The sequence below is a fragment of the Apium graveolens genome, chromosome 6, assembly GCF_009905375.1.
Source record: "Apium graveolens cultivar Ventura chromosome 6, ASM990537v1, whole genome shotgun sequence".
In the NCBI taxonomy this organism is placed as follows: Eukaryota; Viridiplantae; Streptophyta; class Magnoliopsida; order Apiales; family Apiaceae; genus Apium; species Apium graveolens.
Genome location: NC_133652.1, coordinates 35946003 through 35954972, shown reverse-complemented (window position 1 = coordinate 35954972; position 8970 = coordinate 35946003). Strand labels below are relative to the sequence as shown.

The following is an 8970-nucleotide window of genomic DNA, read 5'->3' as shown; positions in this document are numbered from 1 at the left end:
AATTCCAGAATCTTTCTAAGAAGGAACTTTCTCAGCTTCTTGAACAACATGTTCTGATGGAGAAACCTGTTCCTCACTATCAGACTCATCGCTCAAAAGAATCCTCCTTCTCTTCTGTGGTGTTTGAGAAACAGTCTTTGTCCTCTTGGGCTTGGAAGATGAAGGCTTCACAGTAGGTGCTGAGGATGAAGGTTGAGGTGTCTGTGAAGTTCAGAGATATGATTTGAGATATGTTATGAGGGAAGGTTGAGGTATAGATGTATGAGTGGTATGTTCTGATGGTTGCTGTGGTGTTTGGGTTGTGGTGGTGGGTTGGACATCAGGATAAACAGATCTATAGGTTTGAGGATCAGCATTTACCAAGATCTGTTTTACAGACTGAGAAATCTGTAAAGGTCTAACCACCTTTTTCTTAAGGTCAGCATTTACCAAGTCATTAAAGGCTCGTTTTGCAATTTTGAAAGGTGGAGTTAAGTTAGTGGTAGGTTGGGATTCATCAGCACAACAGAAATTATATATAAGCTGACAAAATCTAGCAAAGTAGACAACATTCCTATCTTCTGTCATCCTATCCCCAATAAAACCTATCACAACATTTGCAAAATCAAAATGAGTTTGGTTAATAATAGCATACCCGATGTGCTGACTCATTATAGGAATGACATCAAAGTTGGAACACTTATTCCCGAAGGCTTTAGTGATGCAGTCAAAGAAGAAGCTCCATTCCTTTCTGATATGAGCCCATTTCAACTGTCCAAGCTTAGCCAAACTCTGCTCATACCCCAAACTTGCCATTAACTCTTGTAGAGCCGATTCCTCCGGTGTTGAGAAAATACATCCTTCTGGTAAATGTAAGGCCTTGCGAATTGTACCAGGAGTTACCATATGTTCAGTATCATCCACTCCAAAAACAATGTTGGGAGTACCATTAGCACCACCATTGTCAAAATGCCCAGTCCGCCAAAACGTCAGAACTTGTTGGCTTGAAAAGACTGAAGGATGGGTCAATGCATACCCAATTTCACTATGTGCAAGAAGATCTTGCACAAAATGCAACTTAGACGGTGCTTCAGCATGATCGAGAATTGCAGCATAGTTATTTTGAACGAACTTAGCTCCATCAATGATCAAATCCTTAGGTGCCATGAGAAAAATTGAAAATTAAGATTGCCTGTTAGGTGTTTGATAAAATGTTTGTATGAAAAACCAACGTCGGGAGATGAGAGAGAGTAAAAGCAAAGAAAGAGAGATAAAGTGTAAAAGTAAATAAAAGATTGTATAATCTTCTCTCTCTCTTACTTATACTTGGTAAAAAAAATATAACCGTTGGACACCTGTCAGACATGCAACAATAATGAATAGTTAATGGGCACGGGAAAACAGTAATCATTACTTACCCACTTGCAGTTTTTCAAGGAAAAACCGTTCCACTTACCCAGTAATTCCATTAATTGAGATAAATCAGTTTTAATTCAAAATTTAAACTGTTCCCACTTATTCAATTATTTTCACTACAACACCAATATTCTGGAAAAAAAATCGAGTGTGAGAATGACCAAAATAAATCAAATAAACAAGTACTGATATTTTAAGATCAGAATTTAATTTAAATCAAAAATGAAATGGTCATCAGAATATAGATATATCAGGATTTATCAGTGCATTTAAATTACAAACATCTCAGAGACAAAAATTTGCAAAAAGTAGAAATTCCATTAATATATTAAGAGAATACATTCATGAAATTTAAATTACATCAGAGCTTTACAAGATTGTCCTAAACTTCTAAACCTAACATCAACAGCCTTTGTCCTAGCTCAAGAAGCAGGGCAAAGCTGACGATGAAGAAAAACAGGAAGAAGAAAATAAGTTATTTCTTCTTCCTACTCTCTACAAAAAGAATAGCGAGTCTGATGATTCGCTCTTGCTGGCGGAGAGCTTCCATCCTTTCATCCTCCAATCGCTCCAGATGGCGATGGTAGTCCATGTAAAAGAACAGAAGGTGGGTGAGAACCTCCTGGGGAACCGAGTCCCAAATCTCATCAGAAATGACAGTGACGTGTCATTCCTGCTGCCATGCCTCACAGCTCAGCTCCATGTTGAAGGTTTCATAGTTCAAAAACATATTGTAGTTGACCATGATTGTGTTGGTATGAAGAAAAGGAGAGTGAGTTTGTGAGAAAAGAATTGATGTATAGGCTAATGTGAAGTGTTGGTTTATATAGGCAAGAGAATGCCAGGAGATGCAAGGAAATTTAATGCTAACAGGTAGAAATAATTCTACCTCGTCTCCCTAGACTTGGAAGAAGAAAAACAGTCATTGGAAAGGTAAAACAGGGTTTAATGCGCACAAGAAACAAGTAAAAATTACTGTGCATGTACGTGTACCACTATCCCTAATTATATTGACTGTTAATATTCCGCCCCAACATATTCTGATTTAAAATGAGACTGTTTTTAGAGTTTATCCACAAATAAGTCAAGTAAAGGATCAGAATTTAATATCAGAACTAAGGCTCTGTTTGGGATTGCTGTTAAAAATTGCTGTGCTATTAGAAAAAGTGCTGCTGAAAAAAGTGTTGTTGTAAAAATCAGATGACTTGTTTGGTAATTTTTTTTATACGTATATGTGTTGATGCAAAAAATTAAAAATAATGATGCTTTTGGTAAGGTTTGATGGTGAAATCAGCATCTGCTTCCCGCAACAGCTGAAAAGCAGCTTTTTCTAAAAGCATGGGGGGACTTGCTTTCTCTAACAGCAGCTTTTAGGCCAAAAACACTTTTCCCAAAAATAGCTTTTAAATTTTACCAAACAGTTTTTTAACTGCTTTTCAGCAAAAAGCTGTTGTTGCTGTCTGCAACAGCAATACCAAACATACCCTAAGACTTATATCAGAACTTAACAGTCATCTGAACATGATCTCTTAACTCGAAAAATGAATGCCTATCTTTGTAATTCTTCACACAAATTCTGATATCGATTCTTCAGAACTTAATCATCAGAACGTTCAACAGAACTTGTCCTCAGAATTTATGCAATCTGACACATAAACTGTTCATCTAAAATAACATAGATCACCACAGTAATTTTCATCATTCATATGGAGTGTTAGTGTGTGCATTAAGCTAAATATCAGACAAAGAGTAAAGTCTGATTCACTTCAGTACATCTTAGAAATAAGGCATAACTAAAACTTTACTAAAAATCTGTCATTATTCTGAAACCGACTATTGAATGAGTTCATGCTTGAGTCCACCTCAACTGTTTTGTGCTAATTTTGTGCATCTTTTTAAATTCCATTTTACAGTGGCTTCTCAGTGTAAGTGAGTCACGACTGCTTATCAGAATTTATGCTATTATTAGAGTATTTCTCCAGTAATCATAGAGTGTGAAAAGTCACCAAGAAAAATATTTATTTGCTTTTCTGATGCATATTACTTAATACCAGCAATGCACTTGGGTCGTCCCTTCCACATTTTTACTCTAGACCTCAAAGGAGTACCTGATTTTTATTTCTTTTTCTTTTTCTTTTTTTTTGATAAGTGAGGTTTATCAGCACTTAGTACATTCAACAGATTTACTAGCTGATAAGTGGCATTTTATACCACTTAGAACGTCTTAAAATGGCTTAAATTGGTGTCTTGAAATCAAGTATTTTGTGTATTTGATGTATTTTTCTAGTGTTTATGCATTTCAGGGTATTAGTTGCATTTCGGAGGAGGAATCATCAAGAATAAGCCTTGGCATGTGTTCACCATTGCGAGAGGAAAAGAACGGGCAGATTACGGCGAAGAAACGGAGCAAACCTGGAATTTTTCCAGTAGGGTCCTGCGCGCCCGCGCAGCAATGCTGAGCGGCCGCGCAGCAGCCTTGCGCGCCCGCGCAGAAATGCTGAGCGGCCGCGCAGGGTCGGGGAAAAAGATGAATTATTTTAGACTTCTACTTCTGTTTGGCTTCCAACTTCTATGTAATCTGATTTTTATGGGACTATTATATAAGTAGATTTGAGACGTTTTCATAGAGTATTAAGAGGAGATTATGTTTTAGATTGTGTTTTGCAAGAAGCGAAGGAGATAAGGAAGAAGACCGATTTAGCATACAGCAACGAAGGGGAAGCATATATTCTTGTGATTCTTGTTTCGTTGTAACGTTGGATGCTAGTTTTCTTGCTTTGACTTATTTACTCTTGTGACGTACTCTGTTTTAATATAATCAGTTTAGTTATTATTTTCTTGTGTTTGTTTATCATGATTTCATATGAACCCATGATGGCGATAAGTTCTATTATGGGCTAATCGTGATTATGGGGTTGCAACGGATTTATTATGGAATTCTTTAGTTAATTGTTTAATACTTTAGTATGTGATGATTGCATGATATCTAGTATTGGTTGTGCGTATTCGTCTTATGTGCGTCGCGAACATATAAGATAGGGTGTTAATCTCTTGTGAAGCGACGGTGGATCTTGAGATTTAGAACTTGCCATGCTAGCATAGGTTCATGTACGTTGTGCATGATTAGTGGGTAACTCTAACAGTTTTATTTGCCCTATGTAATCAAAAGGGATAACTTGTGCTTAAATCGTTGTGTTGTCAATTTCTGTAGACATATAGGAACTCAACATAATTGATGACTATTCAACTTCTATCTTAATTGTGGATGTTTGGTAGAATGGTATTAGTACAATGAAAGTTGGCTTTTATCAGTTTTGTGTTATTCGATTAATGTCATCACTGTCACATGCTAAAGGTAATAACTATGGCTATAGAAGGAAGTAATAATGAAGTTGTGATCTCATGAGTGTTTTATTATTGATAAATTGAAGTGTTAGTTAAGTGGTTAATTAAGTAGTTAATTATAGTTAATATTTAATCAACAATTTTAAGTGTTATTATCTTAACATTGAGAAGTAGTCATACATTGGTGAGTGAGTTAAATTAGACAATAAATTAGTCTGAGTCTCTGAGGGAACGAACTATAAAGTATTCTATATTACTTGCGAACGCGTATACTTGCGTGAATATTAGTGCGTGATTTCGCCCTAACAAGTTTTTGGCGCCGCTGCCGGGGACTCGGCGTATTTGTTTAGTTTATGTACTTACCATCATTGATCATTAGGACTCAGTGATTAGGACGTAGTAGTTAATTACTCTTTTCGGTTGTGTTTCAGGTACTTTAGCAAACGTTTATGCAAACTCGTTCTCGTGCTCGCAAGAGGACCTTAGATACAGCTGAGGAGAAAGACGAAGTTCTTGATACTCCGGAGAAGTTAGATTTTGAGGATTCGGATTCAGGAACTGAGCAGAAAGAACCAGTAAACATGGGATATCGTATTGTTCAAGCTGATCCAGCTCTTATGGATTTTTCTCGGCCTAAAATTGATGACATTCAGTCAAGCATCCTTCATCCGGCTATTCAAGCTAACACCTTTGAAATCAAGCCGGGCACTATTCAGATGGTGCAAAATTCTGTTTCTTTTGGAGGAGCGGCAACTGAAGACCCCAACATGCACATAAGGAATTTTGTCGAGATCTGCAGCACTTTTAAGTATAATGGCGTGACTGATGAGGCTATCAAGTTGAGGCTCTTCCCATTCTCACTGAGGGATAAGGCTAAAGACTGGTTACATTCTGAACCAGCTGGGTCCATCACTACGTGGCAAGATCTTGCGCAAAAGTTTCTGGTGAAGTTTTATCCAATGGCAAAGACTGCTGCTATGAGGAGTGCTCTTACTCAGTTTGCGCAGCAACCTACAGAATCTATGTGCGAGGATTGGGAACGCTACAAGGAAATGTTGAGAAAATGTCCACATCATGGAATGCCGGATTGGATGGTAATCACTGGTTTTTATAATGGTTTGGGGGCCCAATCTCGGCCCATGCTCGATGCAGCAGCTGGAGGCGCCTTATGGGCTAAAAGCTATACTGAGGCGTATAATCTTATCGAGACGATGGCTGCAAATGAGCATCAAAACCCAACTCAGAGGATGACGTCAGGCAAGGTCGCAGGTATTCTGGAAGTTGATGCAGCCACCGCTATTGCAGCCCAGCTCCAAGCGCTATCAATGAAGGTTGATTCTCTGGCTACGTATGGAGTTAATCAAATAGCTATGGTTTGTGAGCTTTGTGCAGGTTCTCATGCTACGGATCAGTGTTCTCTTGTCAACGAATCTGTTCAGTATGTGAATAATTATCAGCGACAACAGCAGCCTGTGCCAGCGACCTATCATCCTAACAACAGAAATCATCCAAATTTCAGCTGGGGGAATAATCAAAATGCTATTCAGCCAACATATCAGCAAGGAGTAAGTAAACAGTTTAACCCACCTGGATTCCAGCAACCACAGCAGTATGCTACAAGGCAATCATATCCTCAACAGGGAAGTACAGCTGCACCTACTAGTGCTGATTTTGAGGAACTTAAGCTGTTGTACAAGAGTCAGGCGGTTTCTATCAAGACCTTGGAAAATCAAATCGGTCAATTAGCCAATACAGTGCTCAATCGTCAACCTGGCACTCTTCCCAGTGACACGGAAGTACCAGGCAGGAAGGAAGCTAAAGAGCAAGTCAAGGCTATTACCTTAAGGTCTGGAAAAGTAGCTGAAGCTGAAAAGGCAAAAGAAGTCGAAGCTGAAGTTAGAGATGAAGAATCTAAGCAAAAGGAGAAAGCGGCGGAACCAAGGAAGACTACTGTTGAACACACTCTGCCTGAGGCTAATACAGGGGAGAAACAGCTCTATCCTCCACCACCTTTTCCTAAGAGATTGCAGCAACAAAAGCTGGATAGACAGTTCGAGAAGTTTCTGGAGGTGTTCAAGAAATTTCACATCAATATACCTTTCGCTGAGGCTCTGGAACAAATGCCTAGTTATGCGAAGTTTATGAAGACTATTCTTTCAAGGAAGGTGAAACTGGATGACCTTGAAACCGTTGCTCTCACGGAAGAATGCAGCGCTGTTCTGCAACAAAAGTTACCACCAAAACTAAAAGATCCAGGAAGCTTCACCATTCCTTGCACCATTGGCAATCTAACTTTTGACAAGTGCCTTTGTGATTTGGGAGCAAGCATTAATCTGATGCCGTTGTCGATCTTTAAAAAGCTGGATCTGCCTGATCCAAAACCCACATACATGTCGCTACAATTGGCGGACCGTTCCATTACTTACCCAAGGGGCATAGTTGAGGATGTGCTCGTCAAGGTGGATAAGCTCTTCTTTCCTGCAGATTTTGTTATTCTGGATTTTGAGGAAGATAAGAAGATTCCCATAATCTTGGGGAGGCCTTTCTTGGCTACTGGCCGTACCTTGATAGATGTGCAAAAAGGGGAACTTACTATGCGGGTCCAAGATCAGGATGTGACCTTCAACGTATTCAAGACAATGAAATTCCCGACAAAAGATGAGGAGTGCTTAAAAGTGGATTTGATTGATTCTGCGGTTACTTCGGAACTCGATCACATGCTAATGTCTGATGCATTGGAAAAGGCCTTAGTGGGGGATTTTGACAGCGATGATGAAGATAGCAACGAGCAATTACAATATCTGAACGCTTCTCCATGGAAGCGAAAGCTCGACATACCATTTGAATCTCTTGGTACTTCTGACCTTAAGAATGCTGAAGGGAAGCTCAAACCATCAATAGAGGAAGCACCTACCTTGGAGCTTAAACCATTACCTGAACACTTGAGGTATGCTTTTTTAGGTGATTCATCTACGTTACCTGTTATTATTTCAGCTGACCTTTCAGGTAGTGAGGAAGACAAGCTCTTAAGGATTTTGAGAGAATTCAAATCGGCTATAGGATGGACCATAGCAGACATCAAGGGGATAAGTCCTTCATATTGTATGCATAAAATTCTGTTAGAGGAAGGTAGTAAGCCAACTGTGGAACAGCAGCGAAGACTGAACCCGATCATGAAGGAGGTGGTGAAGAAAGAAATTCTGAAATGGCTAGATGCAGGCATCATTTATCCTATTTCTGACAGCTCGTGGGTGAGCCCTGTACAATGTGTTCCTAAGAAAGGAGGTATCACTGTGGTCGCAAATGAAAAGAATGAGCTCATCCCTACTCGAACAGTTACAGGATGGAGAGTATGCATGGATTATAGAAAATTGAACAAAGCCACAAGGAAGGATCACTTCCCTCTCCCATTCATTGATCAAATGCTTGACAGATTGGCGGGACATGAGTATTTTTGTCTTCTGGATGGTTATTCCGGGTATAATCAGATTTGTATTGCACCAGAGGATCAAGAAAAGACTACCTTTACTTGTCCATTTGGCACATTTGCTTTTCGTAGAGTTTCGTTTGGTTTATGTGGCGCCCCGGCCACCTTTCAGAGATGTATGATGGCTATATTCTCTGACATGATTGGAAATAACGTCGAAGTGTTCATGGATGACTTCTCCGTCTTTGGACACTCATATGATGAATGTTTAAATAATCTACGCGCCGTACTCAAAAGATGCGTGGAAACTAATTTGGTGCTTAATTGGGAGAAATGTCATTTTATGGTGCGTGAAGGCATTATCCTTGGGCATAAGGTTTCTAGCAAAGGTCTGGAGGTGGACAAGGCCAAGGTGGGAGTCATTGAAAATCTTCCCCCACCTAATTCGGTGAAAGGAATCCGTAGTTTTCTCGGTCATGCGGGTTTTTATCGGCGATTCATCAAGGACTTTTCAAAGATATCTAAGCCGTTGTGCAATTTACTTGAGAAAGATGTGCCTTTCAAATTTGATGATGAATGTTTGGCAGCATTCGAGACTCTCAAGGAGAGTTTGATCACGGCACCAGTTATTACAGCACCAGATTGGACAGAACCGTTTGAGATGATGTGTGATGCGAGTGATTATGCGGTAGGTGCAGTTCTGGGATAGCGCAAGAAAAATCTCTTCCATGTGGTCTACTATGCGAGTAAGACTTTAAATGGGGCCCAATTGAACTACACCACTACTGAGAAGGAGCTTTTGG

General features: G+C 39.5%; 1 non-coding gene across 1 annotated transcript; it reads right to left on the bottom strand.

Annotated features, from left to right (window-relative positions):
- Nucleotides 1-5714: 5714 nt before the first annotated feature.
- LOC141669719 (small nucleolar RNA R71) lies at nt 5715-5821 on the bottom strand. The gene has a single exon (XR_012553984.1). It is a non-coding gene; the product is annotated as a small nucleolar RNA R71 (small nucleolar RNA).
- Nucleotides 5822-8970: the final 3149 nt, after the last annotated feature.